This window comes from Rhinolophus hipposideros, assembly GCF_964194185.1.
Source record: "Rhinolophus hipposideros genome assembly, chromosome: 3".
Lineage (NCBI taxonomy): Eukaryota > Metazoa > Chordata > Mammalia > Chiroptera > Rhinolophidae > Rhinolophus > Rhinolophus hipposideros.
In genome coordinates this window covers 97,572,902-97,591,755 of record NC_138049.1, presented here as the reverse complement: position 1 = coordinate 97,591,755, position 18,854 = coordinate 97,572,902, and the positions used below count along the sequence as shown (strand labels likewise).

General features: G+C 52.7%; 1 protein-coding gene across 9 annotated transcripts in view; it reads left to right on the top strand.

The window, feature by feature from the left end:
- The first annotated feature begins 17,535 nt into the window (after positions 1 to 17,535).
- FOXP4 (forkhead box P4) overlaps positions 17,536 to 18,854 on the top strand; it is a 51,602-nt gene continuing 50,283 nt past the window's right edge. For all 9 annotated transcript variants that reach the window (XM_081045379.1, XM_081045378.1, XM_081045377.1 and 6 more), the window contains exon 1: positions 17,536 to 17,989. The gene's annotated coding sequence lies outside the window, so the exon portion shown is untranslated. The remainder of the gene's footprint in view (positions 17,990 to 18,854) is intronic.

Genomic DNA, 18,854 nt, shown 5'->3' with positions numbered 1-18,854 from the left:
GGCTGTGCTGTCAGAAACAGGGGCCAGAGAGGGGGCTGCCTGTGGGGAGACTGGGGAGCTGCCATACCTCGGCTTTAGCAGTAATGAGCAGCTAACAGGGCTCTGTTAGCTGGGCCTTCAGCTTGAAGACAACAAAAGAACTTAAATGAGTCAGAATAGGGGTCCTGGCAGGGGGCGGCACTGTTTGGTTTGTCCAGGAAGGTAAGAGATAAAGAGAGTCCTTTCCATGTGATTCCAGGATGGCCTGTGGCCCTGGGCTTGGGAATGTTTTGTTCCTAGGAGAAGCTGGCAGGCCCAACAGAGTGACAGTGGGACATAGAACCCTGAGTGTTTTAGCAGGGAAGGTGGGCTCCTTCCTGATGAGCCCACCATTCCATTTCCTCAGCCCAGAGCACAGCCTCTAGAAATACAATGTAATTCAAAAATTACTGCATATCTACAGTGAGCCAGGAGCCAAGTTAGTGAATCAGACAAAGAGCCTGCCTTAGAAAGCCTCAAGCTCTGGGCTGGGAGTAGACAGACATATACACAAACAATTGCAAAGTTAACTGCCCCCTCAAAGATTTCTCTGCAAGGATGTTTGTGAAAGTGTTGTTTATAATAGCAAACATCTAGAAACAATCAGGATGACCAACAATTGAGGACTGATAACATTATATGCCTTGCAACACACCCAAAAGATGGAGCACTCTACAGTCACTTCAAATTATGTCGGGGGAATAACCGGGGAAAAAGGTTCTCAGTATTTTGTTTGATGAAACAAACCGTTTACGAAATAGTAATGTATTTATATTTCCATGATCCTGTTTCTAAGTTTTTTGAACTCTACGTCCATTAAGTTATTATGCTGTAATAAAAGTTACCTATATGTATGTATAAATGCGTAAGTGTGTGAATCAGTGTGGGAGGAATGTGATTTAAAAAAACTAGAAGATACAGTAACATCTTACCATAGCTATCTCTGAGTGGTGGCCTCGTGGCAGAACTTTATCTCCTTTTTTGATGCTTTTCTGTATTTTCTATAATAAATAGACATAATTTTGATTGACAGGGGAAAGAAAAGGTGTTTTTGAAACTAGCTTCTCCAGAAACCAGTCTCCTAGAGGTAAAATCTCCACACACATCTGAGAAGACTAGCTGCCCCCCTCTCCTGGGCCTAGACATCACTCAGGAGACCCTCTCCTCAATAACCAGTACCCCTTCTGAGGCTCTCACTCTCACCCGGACACTCCCCCCACCTCCAGCCTGTGGCCATGGTGTCCAGAAATAGGATGAAGGGCTGGGGATCCCCAGGAGGGGCTGTGGGGTAGGCCAGGATGGCAGGCCCTGCCGCAGGCAGTCCTGGAGACCAGGAACCACTCTCCTGTGTCAATCTTTATCTCCTTTCACAGACCAGGCAACTGAGGCCTAGCGATGCTAATTGATTTGCTCCAAGTCACACAGCTGGTCAGTGGCCGAGCTGGAGCCCAGCCCCAGGAACCATCTGCTGCCAGGTTTGTAGTCTCTGTACCTTTCTCTGCTGCCTAATCCTCACCAGGTCCAGAGGACCCAGGGGGTTCTAGAAGCCGCAATGAATCACTTGGATTTCTGGAATAAGTTCCATTCTGGGTAGGTCACCATGATGAAAAGCATCTTTTCATGGTCTTTGCTCCCTTGGCTTGCCTTTGGCAGGACTGGGAGAGAATAGTCATGTTACCCCTAGTTAGAACAGGAACTTTGGAGAAAGACTAGCTGGGAGTAGGGCTCCCAGGAAAGCATCCTTTCCATCTTGCACCAGATACCTCCTTAAATCCTCTGCCCCTTTCAAGCCCCACACTCACCTGGCACGTGGGAGCTTGCCTCACACATGAAATTCACTCCCACACCTCTGCCAAGCCTCAGCCTCCAAAATCAGATTCCACACTCCCGTCCTCCAGGAAGCTATCAGATGAATAACTTTACGTTGCCACTAGTTGCCACTATTATTCCTTCACTCTGCCCTTGACAATAAATAAAACCACTCTCACGGCACACATCCTCCGTGGCAGGCCCGGCTCCACGTACTTCTTGTGTGTTCGCTCCTTCTGTCTTCTCCACAACCTCGTGATGGGGTGCCACTGTTTTCTCCCACTGAGGCATAACGAGGTTCGCTTACTTGCTCAAGGTCACACAGAAATCAGTGGCAGAGTTAGAATTTGAACCAACCCAGGCGGTCTGAGACAAGAGGTCACGCTCTTAACCGCCACACTGGTGACAAGGGACTAAGGATTCACTAGAATTTTGCTGCGCTAGATGACCTGGAACTCTTTTGCCCATTTGCCTGGGCTCTGGTGACATTTCAATGATGAGGCAGGTCTCGGTGATGGCCTTTCCCCAGAATGGCAGCCTTGCATTTGAAGGCAGGTAGAAATAGGCTTGTCCTCTTTCTGGAAGGTATGTCACATCTGCCACCTTGGCCCAGTCAATTTGTCCTCACTGGTCGTGCCACTGACACTCAGGACAGGCTCTGCGATTCGGGGAGAGGTAATGGGGGAGCCGGCTGGCTGCCCCATGGATGACTGGGGATAGTCACTGGAGAACCGTCCCAGCCGAGGGCCCCAGGCGGCTGCCTGCCCTGAAAGAGCCCTGAGAACCAGAGTCCTGGCACCCTCTCCTCTCCTCCGCCCTCCACCCTGCTGCCTGCCTTTCTCTACCTCTCCCCTGGCCTTCTCCCCACCTCTCTGCCTCATCCCTGCCCACTTCCCTCCCCGTCCACTTTCCCAGAGCGAGAACAAACACAAGACAAACTCAGCAGCAGCAGTGGCAGCGAGGGGAGCAGGGAACTTGCCTTCATTTCCCCAGCTTCCCTGATCCCGACCTTAATCCCCACTCAGCATCCTGTCAGCCGGGTTGTTCTCAAGCTGACATTGCTGCAGGCGCCTTCTCAGCAGCCTTTCCTCAGATCTGCCTTCTCAGGGGACTTCTAAAGAGGAGCCCGAGGTTTCTCTGTTACAGCCGGCTTCACTCACTGCCCTCAAGCAAAGCCTGGGCTCTCAGGGGGCCACAGGGAGAGGGAGCTGCAGGGCGGCAGTGCCAGGCCTGACATTTTGGAGGAAGAGCAGAGGATGGAGGTGGCTGGACCCTAGAGGCTTCCAGAGTGAGGGTCAGACCTGGAGCAGTAGTCCAGCCACTGCTATTGGGCTCCTCAAAGCAGGGGGAGTCTTACTCAGGTGTTTGGGCCTGAGAAACAGACGGAAACTGAGGCTGGAGCCCAGGAAATTCAGGTTGTCACTGGTCCTGACTGTGGAGAATGCAGAAGGGTCTGTGATGTTCTGAGTCTGCCTGGAGATCAAGCTTGGGATGGGTATGGAAAAGGGCAGCTGGGGCCTGCACCGAATGTATATGAAAGAAAACCCATATGTACACATTAACCAGTCGACTTCCTGAACATTTACGGATGCTGGGTGTTGGGAGAGAAACAGGAAAGGCAGCCTGGTGAAAGGGATGAAGTGTGAGCTTGGCGTGAGATGAGTCTAAATCCCAACCCAGCTCTCTGCCATGCAGTAGCTGTGTGGCCTCGGGCCAATCACGCAGCCTTTCCTGAGCCCCATTTTTCTCACTTACAAGGTTGGGGCTGGGTAGGTTTAATAAAAGTTTCCTTGCAGGATCAATATGAAGTTTAGAGAAGAGGTGTGCAGAGCCCCTGGGGTTCAGTATGAATTTTACTATTCACGTCACCATCTACAGGGGACGTTAGAGTCCAGAGCTCTGGGTCCTCCTGAAAGGGGCTGCATGCGGGCAGTCACTTGAAGGCATAGGTGTGTGCAGGCGAGTGTCAGTGGGGAGGGGGTGTTGTCCTGGGCCAGGCCCCTGTGAAACTGCTGTGGGTCTCCATGCTGCAGCCTGAACAAATACCAGGGCAGTGGGCTCTGGCCAGCCCTCCCTTCCCCACACTCCCACCCTGCCAAAGAGCCTGGGATGCAAGAGGCTCTTGGAAACCCACGAAGGGGTGCTCGTGGAGCCCCCTCTCCTGGCCCGTCTCTCCTTGGCCTTCCTCAGAGCCACAAAGGCTCCCAGACTAAATTAAAAGGTATTATAGTATCCCAGACCCCAGGTGCTCAGCTTTAAAGTTCTTGTCTGGGGAATGTGGCTGCTTCTCCCACCACCCAGCAGATCGCTGGGGATCATCCTGGGAGAAGCCCTGAGGCCACCGGATAGGACTGATTCCACGATACCTGTACGCACACCACTCCTCCAGTCTCCAGGAGTTAGGGGGCTTCCTGGTCCACCTTCTACAGTGGACTCTGCATTCCTGGGGGGGTGCCCTGGGTTTCTCCCGTAGGGGGCCTGAGACATCCATGGGGCTCCATGTCAGGCAAGGCATGGTCACCCTGCCCTGGAGTTCAGAGACAGGCTCAGGTAGGGGCAGGTTGCTTTCAAACTTCCCAAGAACCTCCTGGCACTGGGGTTTGGGAAGCAGGCCCGCTTTCTGCTGCTTCTTCCCTCCCTGGAGCATCCCCCCAAAGATGGCTGCCTTCTTATTTGGAGAAAGAGTGGGAGGGGGGCATGTCTCAGATCTCTGACAACGCACATTCCCCCGCATTCCAGCCCCCACACCCTTGTAACTACTCCCACCTGCCTTAGCATAAGTTACGTGGGCCAGAATTCTACCAAGGGAGGTGCCCCTTCAAGACGGGGGCAGTGGGATGTATGAGTTTGAAGTCCTGGCTCTTTACAATCTGTTGAGGAGACCATGGCAAGTCCCCTCCCCATGCCTGCCCCTCAATGACCTCACCTGGGAATCAGCAGTTGAAAATTGTGAGGCTTCAGAGAGACCATGGACATTAAAGTGCTAAGTGGATACAAGGCCTGAATCTTTATATTCATCTTTTATAGAATGAATCCTTTTGGACCCTCTCCGCTAACAGGTGCAGGCTACCTAGGAAGCCTCTTGTCCCACTGCCTCATCTCAGGGAGTCCTACCCTCAAGCTGTTTGGCTCTTAAAACAAGCCCATCTGTTTGGGGGGGTTTCAGAGGCAGCTGGGAGGGAACCCCAACCACTCCAACTCCTTCCAAATTGGTGGAGTCAGAGAACCCCGTTCTAAGGCAGCCTTGGGCCCTGATGTCTGTCTGGGGTGTCGGGGAAGGTGGGGAGGGGAAGGACCAGGAGGAGGTCTCTGGGTGCCGGATCCCGAAACTCCCTTGGGCGTGAGACCAGAAACCCGAACCCCAGGCCCCCCACCCCGCCCCCCAAGCCACCGTCCGGAAAAAATAAACTATTTCCTGCAACCAGCTTCGAAACAAAGTCTGTGAGTGAGCTGTGACACATGTTACATAAATAGAAGCCGCAGAGGGGAAAGCCTGTTTTCTCTTTCATTATTTATCACTCTCTAACCATCTCCAGCTGGGTGAGTAAACAGGCACATTGGCCCATAATGAGGAACAGACTGCTGCCGTGGGGCTGCTGGAGGGGCGGTGTGGGGGTGAGAGTGCGTGTGCATGTGTCTGTCTGTCTGTCTGTCTGCTCCTGAGAGGGAAGAGTGGGAGTCTGAGATGGAGAAGGCTGTGGGAGCACCTGATTCCAGACAGCAAGGGGCTATCCACCGGGTGCCCTGGTGGGGGTGGGGCCCAGTGGCCTGGCGACAACTCCCTGCCTAGCGTGTTGGCTGGTTGGAGTTCGGATGGCTGGAGGGAGAAGGAGTCAGAACGGGAGAGACTGTGTGGGTGGGAGAGGATGTGAAAGCTATGAGCCAAGTGTAAGGCTGAGAATGCGCCAGGTCTCGGAGCATGACCCCCGAGGGGTGGCCTCTGAGTGTGGCCCAGGGGATGTGTGTGGAATGGGACAGGAGCAGGAGGGCACGTGAAGGAGGGTGACTGTGTGGGGGGGTGACTGTCTGTAAGACGGGGAGGCTGAGGGGAAGTGCGTATATGAGATGGGGTGGTGTATGTGAGTGTCTGTCTGTATGTATGGGTGTGTGCGTGCGCATGTGTGTGTGACTGTGGGCGTGTGTGAAGGACATGGGAGGTTGTATGGCCGTAAGGTATGGTGATGGGTTGAATCGTGTCCACTAAAAAAGGTACGCTAAAGTCCTAACCCCAGCACCTCAGGATGTGATCTTATTTGGAAATAAGGTCATAGCAAAGTTAAGTTGAGGTCATACTGAAATAGGGTGCCCTATGCAACATGACGTGTGTCCTAATAAACGATATTCATATGAAGACACAGATCCCTGTGAAGACAGAAGCAGAGATTGGAGTAATGCATCTATAAACCAAGGAACACATGGGGCGATCGGAAACTCACAAGAAGCTAGTAAGAGGTAAAGAAGGACCCTTCCCTACAAGTCTGAGACGGCACCTGGATTTTGGACTTCTCCAAAAGTGTGGGACAATAAAGTGCTGCTGTTTTCAGCCACCTGCTGTGTGGTACTTTGCTGTGGCAGTCCTAGGAAACTAACACTGATGAGTATGACCATGTTGTATGAGCTTGGGATTGTGGGAAACCATGGGGACGTGCATGTGGGTGCGAGAGCCTGGTAGTGAAGATGGGTGAGAGTGTGACTGTCTGACTATGGGAGTGTGTACCTATGTGTGTGAGACCAGAGAAGGTGTGCATGTGTGTGTCTGGCACACTCTCTCTTGGTTTCTAAATATCATCCTGGAAAGGAGCCCGGCAACCATTCTTCTGCCTCTGTACACCCCTGACCCTGCCCTCACCTTGCAGCCCCGCCTGAGGCCGGCAGCCCTGAAGCACGACTGAGAAGGTCCTGTGCAGGGCTGCCTAAGCCTGTCCCCACCCAGGGGTCATCCCAGCATCAAGGTTTAAACCCCACCTGGCCCTGAGAACCCGTACTGCTCATCAGGGAGCCCACCGAGGCTAGGCCGGGAGGCGGGAGGCTGGAGGCAGTAAAGAAAGGGCTCAGACTCCTTGTTTGTGGTCCTGGGCGTACTTTCTTGAAGCCCGATTTTTCTCTTGTTTGCGGCTACTGAGATGGTATTACCTGTCCTGCATAGGGAGATATAAGGGAGACAGACGTAAGCCCAGAGATTCTGGAAACAGAACTGAGCACCTGTGTTGACCAGCTCCATCCCAGTCGGCCATTGGATGTCACAGAGCCAGCTACAGCCTAGGCTCCTGGCCATGTCCAGGCCAGCCTGTCCTCCTGCTGGACCAGCCTTTGCCCCCCAACCAGGGGACACCACAGTTCAATTACTTAACAATGTACAGGTCCCAAGGCTCATGTCTTAGAACCCTCAAAAGTGTCCCAAAGAGGTCTTGCTTGTGAAACCTCAGACAGCCATGTCTCTCTGAGCCTCAGTTTCCCCTCTGTGAAAAGGGTACAATCACTCTTGTCCTGCCTGCTTTATAGGGATGGTGTCAGGATTAGGGGACCTAATGAACACGAACTTGTCTTATATATAAATGCTTTATAAAATGCCTTCCCAGCCCGACTCTGAACGGCACCTCACAAAGGGAGCCCCACATACCAAGACCTGTGGTATCCATAACGTTTCCACCATCAGAGTGTTTTGCTCTCTCCATTCCCAACTTCCCACAGTTTCTTCCTTTAGCTCTGTAATGGTTTGATTTCATTCAGGGGTCTGCAAACGATTGTCCCCCAGGCCCTGTCCTAACAGATTTTGTATGAACTGTGAGCTAAGAATGATTTTTACCGATGAGCATTTGCCACGGACGTGTTGATAAGGGAGCATGAACGCTGAACCCCAGTTAAACAAAATGTATCTTCCCCCCCATCTCGTGCTTCTCAGTAGGTCTGTATTACAAAAAGCTACTCGATTATTATTATAACGGTGATCCCATCCATAAAAATTGGGGGGAAATTTGTTTTCTCCCTTGTTATGTAAGTTCCTGCATAATATCCTCAATGTTGCCTTGGACTGCAAAGCCTAAAATATTTACTGTCTGTCCCGTTACAGAAAAAGTGTGCTGGTGTCTGCCTCTACTACAGGGCTGTCACTACAGCAACGAGTTGGTCATACTTTGCCAACCCCTGAAGTGGAACACTCTCAGCCCTTGGCGATTTGGATTGTTTTGGAGAAGGGCAAGTAAATTTCTCATCAGGTCCCAACAAGCCAGGCTTTGCTTCATCAGTTCCCTGGACTGAACTAGGCAGGATGTGAGTCTGAATCTGACAGGACTCCCTCCAAGGACTTTGAGAATGAAGCCCACCCAGAGAAAGGTGGAGTTAGCAATGGGAGAGAATCCAACGGCATTGTTTTAAGCCCCTGGATCACACATCACCTGCAGTGAGCCCTACCCCTTGATTATTCAGTTACACAAGCCAATCAAATTCCCATTGTTATTTAAGCCATTTGAAGTGAATTTTCTAACACATACACAGATACAAAAGCACAAAAGAAGAGTGTCTAATCCAGCTCAGGGCATTCAAGGAAAACCTCCCAGGGAAAGTGTCATCTAAACTGGGTCTTAGAGTCAGCCGAAAGCGAGTGGAAGGAGAAGTATTCCAAACAGACAGCAGGAGAGGAAAACAACACCGCACCTATCTGTCACAAGTCCCAAGTGGCAGAACTGGGAGAAGCCAGGGATGGTATGGGAGGTTCAAGAAAGAACACCTTATGCCCTGTGCACCAGGCCAAGGTGCTTGAATTTGGCCCTGCGGAAATGGGTTTGGAGCAAGGCATGAGGGGTTCAGGTTGGCACTTTCAACAGAACTTTTTGACCACTGTGGAGGATGGCCTGGAGGGAAGTGTAGGGAGGAGATCAGGTTGGAAGTGGGAAGGGAGCTAGAAGATGATGAGGGTCCAGATGGGAGTAGGGGTGGAAAGGAGGAAATGACCCAGAAATATTTTGGAAGCCACGTCCACGGTACTTGGTGACCATGTAGAGAAGGGATAGGGAGAATCAAGGGGGTGATTCCTAGTTTCTAGAGTGACGGAACCATGAAGCCACCATGGGGAAGTGGTGTAGAGGTAGGACATGTTTTTGGATGCCGGTGATGATTTGGGTCTGGGATATGCTGAGTATGCCATCCCTGGAGGTTCGCACATATGGGGGTGGGAGCAAGTCCAAGTGAGGGACAGTACTTGGAAGCGCCAACTCAGACATGGTGGTTAAAACCATGAGTAGATGGGATTGTCCAAGAGGACATGTAGTTTGTGGGGGCCATGGCTTAAGGCAGAAGCCTTGAGAACACCAAGCATTTAAGAGAGAACAGTAGGAGATGACATGAACCCACAAAGGCACACAGAAAGAAAAAGTCAAGAAGGGGAAGAGAAGTGCAGAGTGTGGCAGGTGCTGGCACCCAGCCCGTGTCTCTCGGCACTTACCTCTAGACGGAGAAGCTTCTTACTGCCAACACCTGCTCTTTGCCTGAGGGTTTTTCCTGGCGGTGGAAACACTCTTGGCGCCAGCTCAGGGCAAGTCGGAAGTACTGGAGAGTTAATGTGCCTGGAAACAGCCCTCAATCAATGACCAAGAGGGAGTTGGATAAATACCCCAGCTTTTTTGTCCCATGGTATGGACGACTGGAGGCATGTCCCATACATCTTCCGGAGTTTCCCAGCAGCTCTGGGCCCCTCTTGCTCACGTGGTAGCATAACTTGCATGATGACACTCCCTGGGTTGGCTTCCTGCCCTTCCTTCTCACTTTCCCACTCCCCTACTGGTATTTCCTGGGACAGCTTCCCAAATAAACGACTTGTGCGCGCTGGAATCCTTTCCTCAGAGTCTGCTTCTGGGAGAACCTATGCTAAGACAAAGGTGTCATGAAAATCAAACAAGTAGAACATTTCAAGATGTCCTCTCTGTAACTTTCGTCTTTGAGGGGATCAGGTCATTCCCTGCCCCACGCAAGGTGCCCACTTCTACTCATAAAAGAGGCAGGCCAATTTCTCCCCTGGCCTTGAGGTTCTTAGCAGGGGACTTCCTATGTTGTCAGGCTGAGCAAACCTCACTATTAAGAAATGCGTTCCTATCTCTCACCTTGGTTCCTCCTGCTTTTATAGGGGCTGTTGTGTCCAGGGAAGTCCTGTCACAGTCCCTTGAATAACACAAAGGCTTAGAACGATTCCTCAGCTCCCAGCCTGCCCTCTCCTTGTACCTCTGGCTTAGTCCTCTCCTTTTCCAGCACTCCAAGTGGCTTTCACTTTTTTCCATTTGTTCTATGTCCAGCCCTGTAAGTGTTCATCACTTCTCTTTCTGCCTGTGACCCAGGGACTGGCTCTGACTGCCCGCCAGTGACTCACAGGGAGGCAGGGAGGGCTGGGAGGCCTGGAAACACTCCCCTCTTCCAGTCACTCGTGCCTGACCCACCCTGCTCCTCACCTCTAACCTCTCAAGGCAAGAGCAAGAGGAATGGACTTGAACCAGACTTCCGGAGGCAGGGGGAAGGGTCCTCCAGAAGCCATATGTTAGAGCCATGTGTAGCTACAGTAGAGTGGAGTGTCAGCTATGAACACTGGCTTTTCGCTTATGTAACTGTGGGATTGTATGTGAGTTTCAGCTTCTGGGAGCTTTGGTCTTGTCATTTGTAAAATGAGGATAATAGCAGTACCCACCTGACTTAGGCTGGATTCCCCCTGAGGCAGCCCTGAGACAACTATTTAGTCCATATGGTTGATTTAAGAAACCCCAGGAGAGAAGTGGGGGAGTAAGATAAGGAAGCGAAGGGAGGCAATAAAGTGTATGATCCAGCCAGCTACTAGGGTGGGCTCAGCCCTGCCGGGGGAACCCTGGGAGTGCACAGAGAACACACACCTCACAGTTACCCACCAGAGGGGTGAAGGAGTGGGGGTATTCATACACCGATTCACATCCATCATGGGTGGCGGGCCTGCCCAAAAGATGTTAATTCCCTGGTACTTCTGGCCTCCCACACACTGGCAAAGTGGGCACTGGAGCCCAGAGGCTGCCCTCAGGGAGGGCCAGGCAGGCGCTGGCGATGAGAAGCCTCAGGGGTATGAGTGGTCAGGGTGAGGGCATACGGACAGGGCACCAAAAGCATCTGGTGTATTATCTCAGAGGGCTGTTGGGAGGTGAAATGAGGTCATGCATGAAGAGTGGTTACCACAGCGCCTGATGGCACGATATTTCTGCTCTAATCAAGACCCAGCCTCAGAGGCCTGGCTCAGGGATTTCCTGCTGCCGAACAAACATGAGGGAGATCTCTGGGACTGGAGCTGTCAGGCACAGAGGCGAGTAGAGGACAGAAGGGAGAAGGGGTGCAGGAGAACCGGGAAGGAGGTGGGCCCTGAAGTCCAGGCCAGGCATGGAATGTGACGTGGACACACGTGTGGAAGCCCCAGGAAAATGTGTGAGGCCCACTCCTGGAGCCAGCCAGACGCGGCACACGATAAGGGACTAACAAAGACTCTCATCTCCCCTTATGTCCACCCTACATCCATTGACTCTGCCATTCAGGCCACTGCCTTCTCTTAAAACAAATAAACAAAATGTTAGTACCCCCATAGGGAGCAGAGATGCATATAAAAATTGTCTGGTATACAGTAGATGCTTAATAAGTAGGTGGTGGCTATTTCCAGTGGGAGGCTACCTTGACTTTGACTTTCCTTTTTCACATTGTACCTCACCCTCTAGTGCCAGTGGCTGAGACCCCAAATCCCAGGCCCTCAAGGTTCCACGGGGAAGGAATATTCTCTTGCTAAGCACAGAGTTCTAAAGGCACCCCCAGGGGACAAGCAGAAAAGCAACAGGGAGGAGTGATGAGAAGAATGGGGAGCACAGACCTCTGAGAGGAGGTGGTATCTTGTTCTGTTTTCTATCCAAGTACTCAGCCTTGCCCTCCAACCACTGAAAGATACAGTTATGGCATTAGTTCTACAACCCCCAACTGATACCTACAGGGCACAAACTTGCCCTGAGGCGTCAGGCTATTTTTTTTTTTTAACTTCACTCCAAATGATCAAATCATAATCAAATCAAATCAACATGCATTTACTGTGCATTTACTGTGCAAAACACATCACTCTGGGTCCCCTAGGAAATCCAAAAATGACTAAAATTGCGGGCCACTGACCATAGTTTATTATCTAGATGGAGAGATGAGGCCTAAATGGTTAAGCAGTTAACAAACAATACAATGTATTTAAAGTTACTAGGTGCTTATTAAATAAAAGCTAGCCAACCACACATTTCAGCCTCAACAGGTGTGCTAAAGATGAAGGGGAAAGAGGGGGAGTGGGCTGGGGTAATCCAGAAATAAAGACGATAGTTTCCGTCTATCCAACACCTATAATGAGAAGAATGCTGCAAGTTATATCTTTCCTCACCACCTCTCTGCCAGACCTACATCTTTCTCCCCATCCTGCAGTTGAAGAAACTGAGATTAAGCCTCTTGATTTAGGATTTCAGGTTTGAGAGTGACAGCTTTGGGATTTAAATCCAAGCATCTTTGCAAGGGAGGAATACAAGGGGGTAGCTCTTGAAGGACAAAGAACTACATGGAGGGAGAAGGGGTTCTTCCCCCCCCACACACACCTCTCCTTGGCCTTTCCTTGTCTTGCCCCTAGGCATACCCCCTCAGGGATTGGCCAGTGCACAGCATGGGAGAGGGGAAGGGTGCTGGGTCTGCTCTCTCATTTATCCCTGTGCGTGTCCTGCTCTCCCCCTAAATGGAAATCCCTCTGTGGAGGGGATCTCATTTGACCCAAAGACACCGTGTTCTAATTGATAGAAAATTGTCCACTGTTTGTCAGGTGTTTGTTCATTACCTGATCCTTAATGACTGATTTCCCAGCAATCATCCTGGAGTCCTGTGCCCACAGCCCTGAGGACAAGGCCTGAGTTTCTGAGTCCCTAAAAGTGACTGCAGGGGGGGCCTGCAAACATCTCTCAGGGCTGGGGGACAGCCAGCTGGCCTGGTACCAAGAAGGGCAATCCAGCCCCTCTTTCAGTCTTGGTGCCCTCCCCTCCACAGCCCCCTGGGACAGTTCTCCACACTGCATGGTCCTCTACTCAGGGCAATATGGTAAGCTGATAAGTCCCCCTCCCCAGGAGTAGGAGCCCCCCTTGAAAAGGGGGAGTCTGAAGAGTGCCTTGAAGGTTCCTGGCACAGTTCATTAAGATATCAACCTTTAATGAAATATTTCTTTGTTTAAATCGTCATTTATCTTGGGGAACAGGGGCATTTGTGGCAAGGGAAAAAGCTGCCCTTTTCTACCCCTCCCCCACCTCCACTAGTACAGACCTGGGTCTTTCTGAGTCAGAAAGATTGGGAAGCAGGGTGGGGAGGAACAGCTGGAAGATATGGGAGGGGAGAAGATTCTAGAGTGGGGGAGCCATAGGGGGGAGGGGGGACAATTCGACTTAGCAGGAGGCACTGGAGGAGAGTGAAACAGAAAGCCCTGGAAGCGCCCCCCCACCTCACCCCACAACCCACTGCAGTGTGACCACAATGGCCAAACATGGAAAACGACCCAACTATCCGTCAAGAGGAGATTGGGTAAAGAAACCTGGACATTGATACAGTGGCAAGCTCAGAAGCCTTTTCAAGTAATGAACTAGAGATACATGTAGCAAACTTGAATTAATCTCAGCAACATGAAGTTGAGTAAAAAAACCACCACCAACACAAAGTAAAAGCAAGGAGCAAAAGGATACGTTTCATTTAAAATTTCAAGATGCCCAAGCAATGCTAAATGATTGAGAATATAAAACTTACGTGGGAAGGCCACCTACCAACTTCAAGAAACTGCCTACCTCTGGAATGGAAAGATGGAGAATGAGAGGGAGGGGTATGGAAGGACCTCCACAAGACCAGCAACCATTTTTAAGCTTTTTCATTTTAAAGCATAAAGAAAGGTGCACAAATCATAAATGCACATACAGCCCAATTAGTTCTCACAAAGTGAAACACCCATGTGACCAAATTCCAAAAACACAAGCATTTCCAGACCCCCAAGAAGGCCCTCATGCCCTTCCCAGTCTCTCCCCCACTTAGAGTAGCCACTGTTCTGAGTTCTAACACCATCAATTAGTTTGACCAATTTTTGAATTTCAGATAAATGGAATCATACTGTGGAATCATACTGTGTGTGTTCTCTGGTGTCTGGCTTTTGTGCTCAACACTCTGGTTGTGAGATTTCTCCATGTTGCTACGTGTGGCAATGGTTTGTTCATTTTCATTGCCAAGTCCTAGCTCATGTATTTGAATACCATGTATTTGAATACATAAGTATTATGTCTTTTGGTGAATACATACGTTTAGGTTTTTTTGTTGGTGTATACTTAGGAGTGGGGCTGCTATATTATGCTGGCAAAGTTTTATTCTTTAATGACTGAAAAAAAGGTTTTGAGGGGAAAAAGTAAGATGCAAGCAATCAGATGAATGGAAACAAAACATTTGGGCATGGATGTGTTGGGACTGTAGGAATACGGAGATTAACGTTTCTGAACATACACAGCCCCAAGTGCGAGGCCTGGCACTCAGAACAAGCTCACCCATTAGCCTGCTTCCTTTCCACAGCAGGGAGGCAGCTAACCTTGGGAAGGAGCATCTGCTTCTGAGCAAGAAGACCTGGGAGCAAGTCCTTGCTGCACCACCTCCTTGCTGTGTGACATGGGGCAAGTTGCTTACCTTCTCTGAGTCTTGAGTTCCCCACCTACAAAATGAGAAAAGCTACCATGCTGAATAGCACATGAATTAAGTGACTGGAACATGGGAGGCATTTAATAAAAGTATTAACTGCAGTTTATGCATGATTCGAAGTTTTGTGAGGTCGATAGTCCTCATTTTTTCAAGTGAGGAAACTGGAGCTCACAAAAGAAAAAATGAACATTTATAGAAAGCACTTGATGACCAGGTCATGGAGCAAGACTTTGCCAATGCTTTTTCATGCTATCCTCCCAACCACCCTAGCATGCATCTTCCCAGTTTTGTGGATGAGGAAACTGAGGCTCAGACATCATGTAACTTGCGACGTTCACACAGCTGGTAAGTGGCAGAGGCTGAAGTTCAACCCTAGGCTGCTTCACTCCAGTCTCTGTGCTCTTAACCATGGCCTTCTAGTAGGGCCAGGCCATGGCTCTGGTTCCTGCCACAGCCAAAGCCCATGACCCTGGACCCTTTGAAGGAACAAGGACAGAAAGCGGACCCTCCTGCTAATTCCCTGTCACTCTGCCTCAGGAGCCAAGGGCTATTCTTTTGAACCTGCTCACAGAGCTCCTGCCTCAGAAGGAAGGCCTTTGGATGAGCTGCTTTGATTTCAGGATGTTTATTCTATAACTTTCTTTGGTGAGGCCTTGTTGTCTTCACCCTTTAGGTGAAGACAAGATAGGGTCTTTTGCCTCCCTTGCGTTCCCCACCCCCAGCCACGGTGACTCACAGGGTGCTGGGAAGTGAGCTAGCCTAGAGATGAGGAGTAATGAGAGAAATGAGAGCCAAAGCGTTTCCCAGGAAATTCTTTTGGGCAAGTAGGCCCACGTGTGAGATTCAGTGGGTTACTTCAGGCAGGCATTAGAAAAGGACTCAGTGGCTATGACAGCCAGCCATAAAAGAGCTGGAGAAGCCCGTTGGAAGTCACCTCATTCCACCACCACAGAATCCCATCATTTTATCAAAAGCACCTAGTTCTCACCCCACCCCAAGCGTCTGCAAGAAGGATAGGAAGGAGAACATGGCCCAGGTGGGCTTACACAAGGACCTGCCAACTCCAGGCCTGGGCGTAGCCTGTCCACACACCCTCACTCCTACCGGAGCTGGCTCCACAGAAAATAAATCAGACCACGAGACCAAGGGCTTCCTTCCCCCCAAACTGTACTCCCTCTTCGGAATCCACAAGCAGGCTAAAGATCTCCACAAGCGCTTCCCCGTCCTCACTGAAGTGTCTCTGGTTGCAATCCTGCTTCATCACTTACCAGCCAGCCGTGTACGTCTAAAAAGGTGTCTTCATCTTTCTGTGCCTCAGTTTCCGCCTCCATAAAATGGAGATAATAGTACTATCTACCTTATAGGGTTACTGTGCAGATGAAATGAATCTTATGCCTGGCATGTGCTATGATGACTCCAACGTTAGCTGCTGTTATTTTATTCTTTATTGCTACTGCTATTGCTACACTGGAAAGGTCACTTTCCAAGAATGGTATCCAGATAAATGGCACTTGAGAGTCCTACCCCCTCCCCCAACAATTTAACACCTAGATACCTGAAAGGCTCCAGCCAGACCCAAGTATGCCTGCAACGCCCACCCAGGAGGGCAAATACATAGGATCTGGATCTGGACAGGTATCACTGACATGACAACTACTTCTGGCTATTTGTACCCACAGAAAAGAAGTGGAGTAAGTGATGGAGAACAACCCAAGAGGGAGCCTCTTCAATCGAGACCCTTTTCTTCCAAGCCCCATTGGAAAGGCCTAGAGTAACAAGAAATCCTCTCTCACCAGGCCGCAGCACTGACACTCCCTGAGCACCAATCCCTGAAGCACTCCCAGCTCACATTCCACTGGAGCAGCAAGTGTCTGCCCCTCTTCACCTGCTTCAGGTGATTTGGGCCCAGAGAGCCTCAAGAGTCATTGTCTTTCTGCCCCCACCCCTACAGTACGGTCCTCCCATGGTCAAGGGCATTCTTTGGTCATCCCGAAGGCATCCCTCACCTCTCCCCACCTCAACACCCAGGGCCAGATGGGAGATGTTTGGGGAGGGGAGATGGAGGGTGAAAGGGAGGACTTACTCAGATTGCCACGGGTCTGTGAGCGGGACATCTGCTACCAGCAGAGCACCCCCACCCCTCCGGGATCTTCCTCATCCGGACTTGCCCCTCCCAACCCAAACACACACCCCTGCCGCCAACACAATCCCTTCAGTTCTCCCAGGCAAAAGACGTTGAGTTTTGTTTACAGTCGAATTTGTCCGGATAATTGCCTCTACTTTGCACTTCGCTAGGCCGCGTGGATCTAGCTTTGGGCCCCTTCTTCACGGGTTCACAGAACACTTTATGGGAAATTCCCCTTCCGGAGAGGGAGGCAGCGCGCTCCGGGGGTGACCGTGCACGCACAAAGCCCAGAAGGAGCCTCCCTACCTCCCCTACCCCAGTTCAAAAACCCACCCCAACCTCCACGCAGTGGGGAGCAGGAGCGATGGAAGGGCCCGGGCCCGACACCAGCCACTCCCCACGCCGAGCGCAGCCCGCCGGGAACCAGTGAACCGTGTGGGAGCAGGGCTTGGCCGTACCTCCAGACTCCAGAGGTCTGGGGTTTGCACAGCGCGCCATAGGATTCGCGAGGCCAAGGTGAATTGCTCGGATCTGATCTCTCCACCTCCCCTCTTTTTCAGGTACTCAGCCCCCACGTCTTTTCCCCGTGTTCCCATTTCTCTTTCCCTCAAGTTTGGTCCACGTGGTCTTTAGCTCCGAGCCGAAAGCCTTGCCTGGTGAAAGTTGCTGCACCTGCTTTAGGCGAATTATGGTAGCGCTAGAAGTTGGTCTCCCCTCCCTCCCTCCACCGCCCGCTCGCTCGCTCCCTCCCTCCGCCCGGGCTCCGCGCGCTCCCTCCTTCCCCTGCACCCGCCTCCCCGCCTCCGCCCGCCCCGCCTGCGCGCCGCCGGCTCGCAGCCACTCGCAGCCCGGGCTCAGTCGCAGCCCCTCGGAGTCCCGAGCCGGCCGCCCCTGCGGACCGGACTGTGCGGCCCGCGTACGGAGCCCCCCAGCCTGCGAGGAGGGCGCGGCGCAGGCGGCGGCGGCGCGGCGGGGAGGAGCCCCGGCCGGAACCAGGGCTGGGCCGGGGGCGGGGACGCCGGGGTCCCGGAGCCCCGGAGCCGGAGCGAGCGAACCAGCGTCGCGGGAGGACCGGGAAGGAGGAGCACAGCCGGAGCTGGCCGAGCTGCCCACAAAGTGCGATGCCCCGGCGGGGCTAGGGCGCGCGGCGGCCGGCGCGGCGCGGAGGGAGGACGCCCCGGAGCTGCGCGGCGCTGGGCGGCGCGGAGGGGCAGCCCCAGCGGGCGGCGGCGGGCCCGGGCTGCGCGACCCGAGCGAGCCCCATGCCCCGAGCGGGCTGACGGGCCGGAGCCCGCACGGAGCGGCCGGGCCGGACAGGTAGGTGGCGGGCCGAGCCCGGGGACGCGGGTGGGGGCTGGGCCGGCGACCAGACCAACTCCCGAGCTCGCGCACTCTCTCGCCCGCTCACTGGCTCACTTTGTGTTTGCAAACTGCCCGCGGGAGCCGCGCCGGGAGGAGCCGGGCCCAGGCCGGCGCACTTTGTTCCAGCTAGGGCCGGCTGCGGCGCCCTGACCCCGCGCAGCCGCGACACCCGGCCCTGGGCCCTCGCAGCCCCGAGTTGCGTTGGGAACAGGTGGGGGCCCCGGCGCGGCGGCGGTGGGGGGGCCGCCGGAGGTTGGCGGGGGGGGGGGAATGGAAAGGCTACCGAGGCCCGCCCTTCCCCAAGAATCCGAGCCCCGCCCCCTCCCGGCCTGACCGCTGGGAATGGGGTGTAAAGGGGCGCGACACCCCCGCCCTCCCCGAATCAGACAAAGACTACTTCCCGGCCCAGACTTTACTGGGCTGGGGAGGGAAGTGAGTTTCCCCAACCCCATTTTGTCCAAGACTCCCCGAGACGCACCGAGGCAGATGGGGGGGCCGCGGTCCCACCAGCCGCGTCTCCTCGAACGAGGAGGGGGACTCGTTTTGCTGGGGTTGCACCTCGGAGGTTCCCGGGCTAGCCCACCCCTTTCCGTCGTCCCCGGTCAACTCGGAGATAGAGCGGAAAACTTCTTGGAGACTTGAGAGCGTCTGGAATGGGCCCCTGTGATTTTGTGCCCAGGTGCTGGAGTGGGGGATTGACCTGGCGGATACCTTTATTCACCCCACTGGGGAAAGCCCCCCCGCCTCAGTGTGTAGAGGGGAAAGGGAGGACAGCAGCAGGGTTTGGAGGCCACCTGGGAAGAGTGTCCTAGAGTGACCA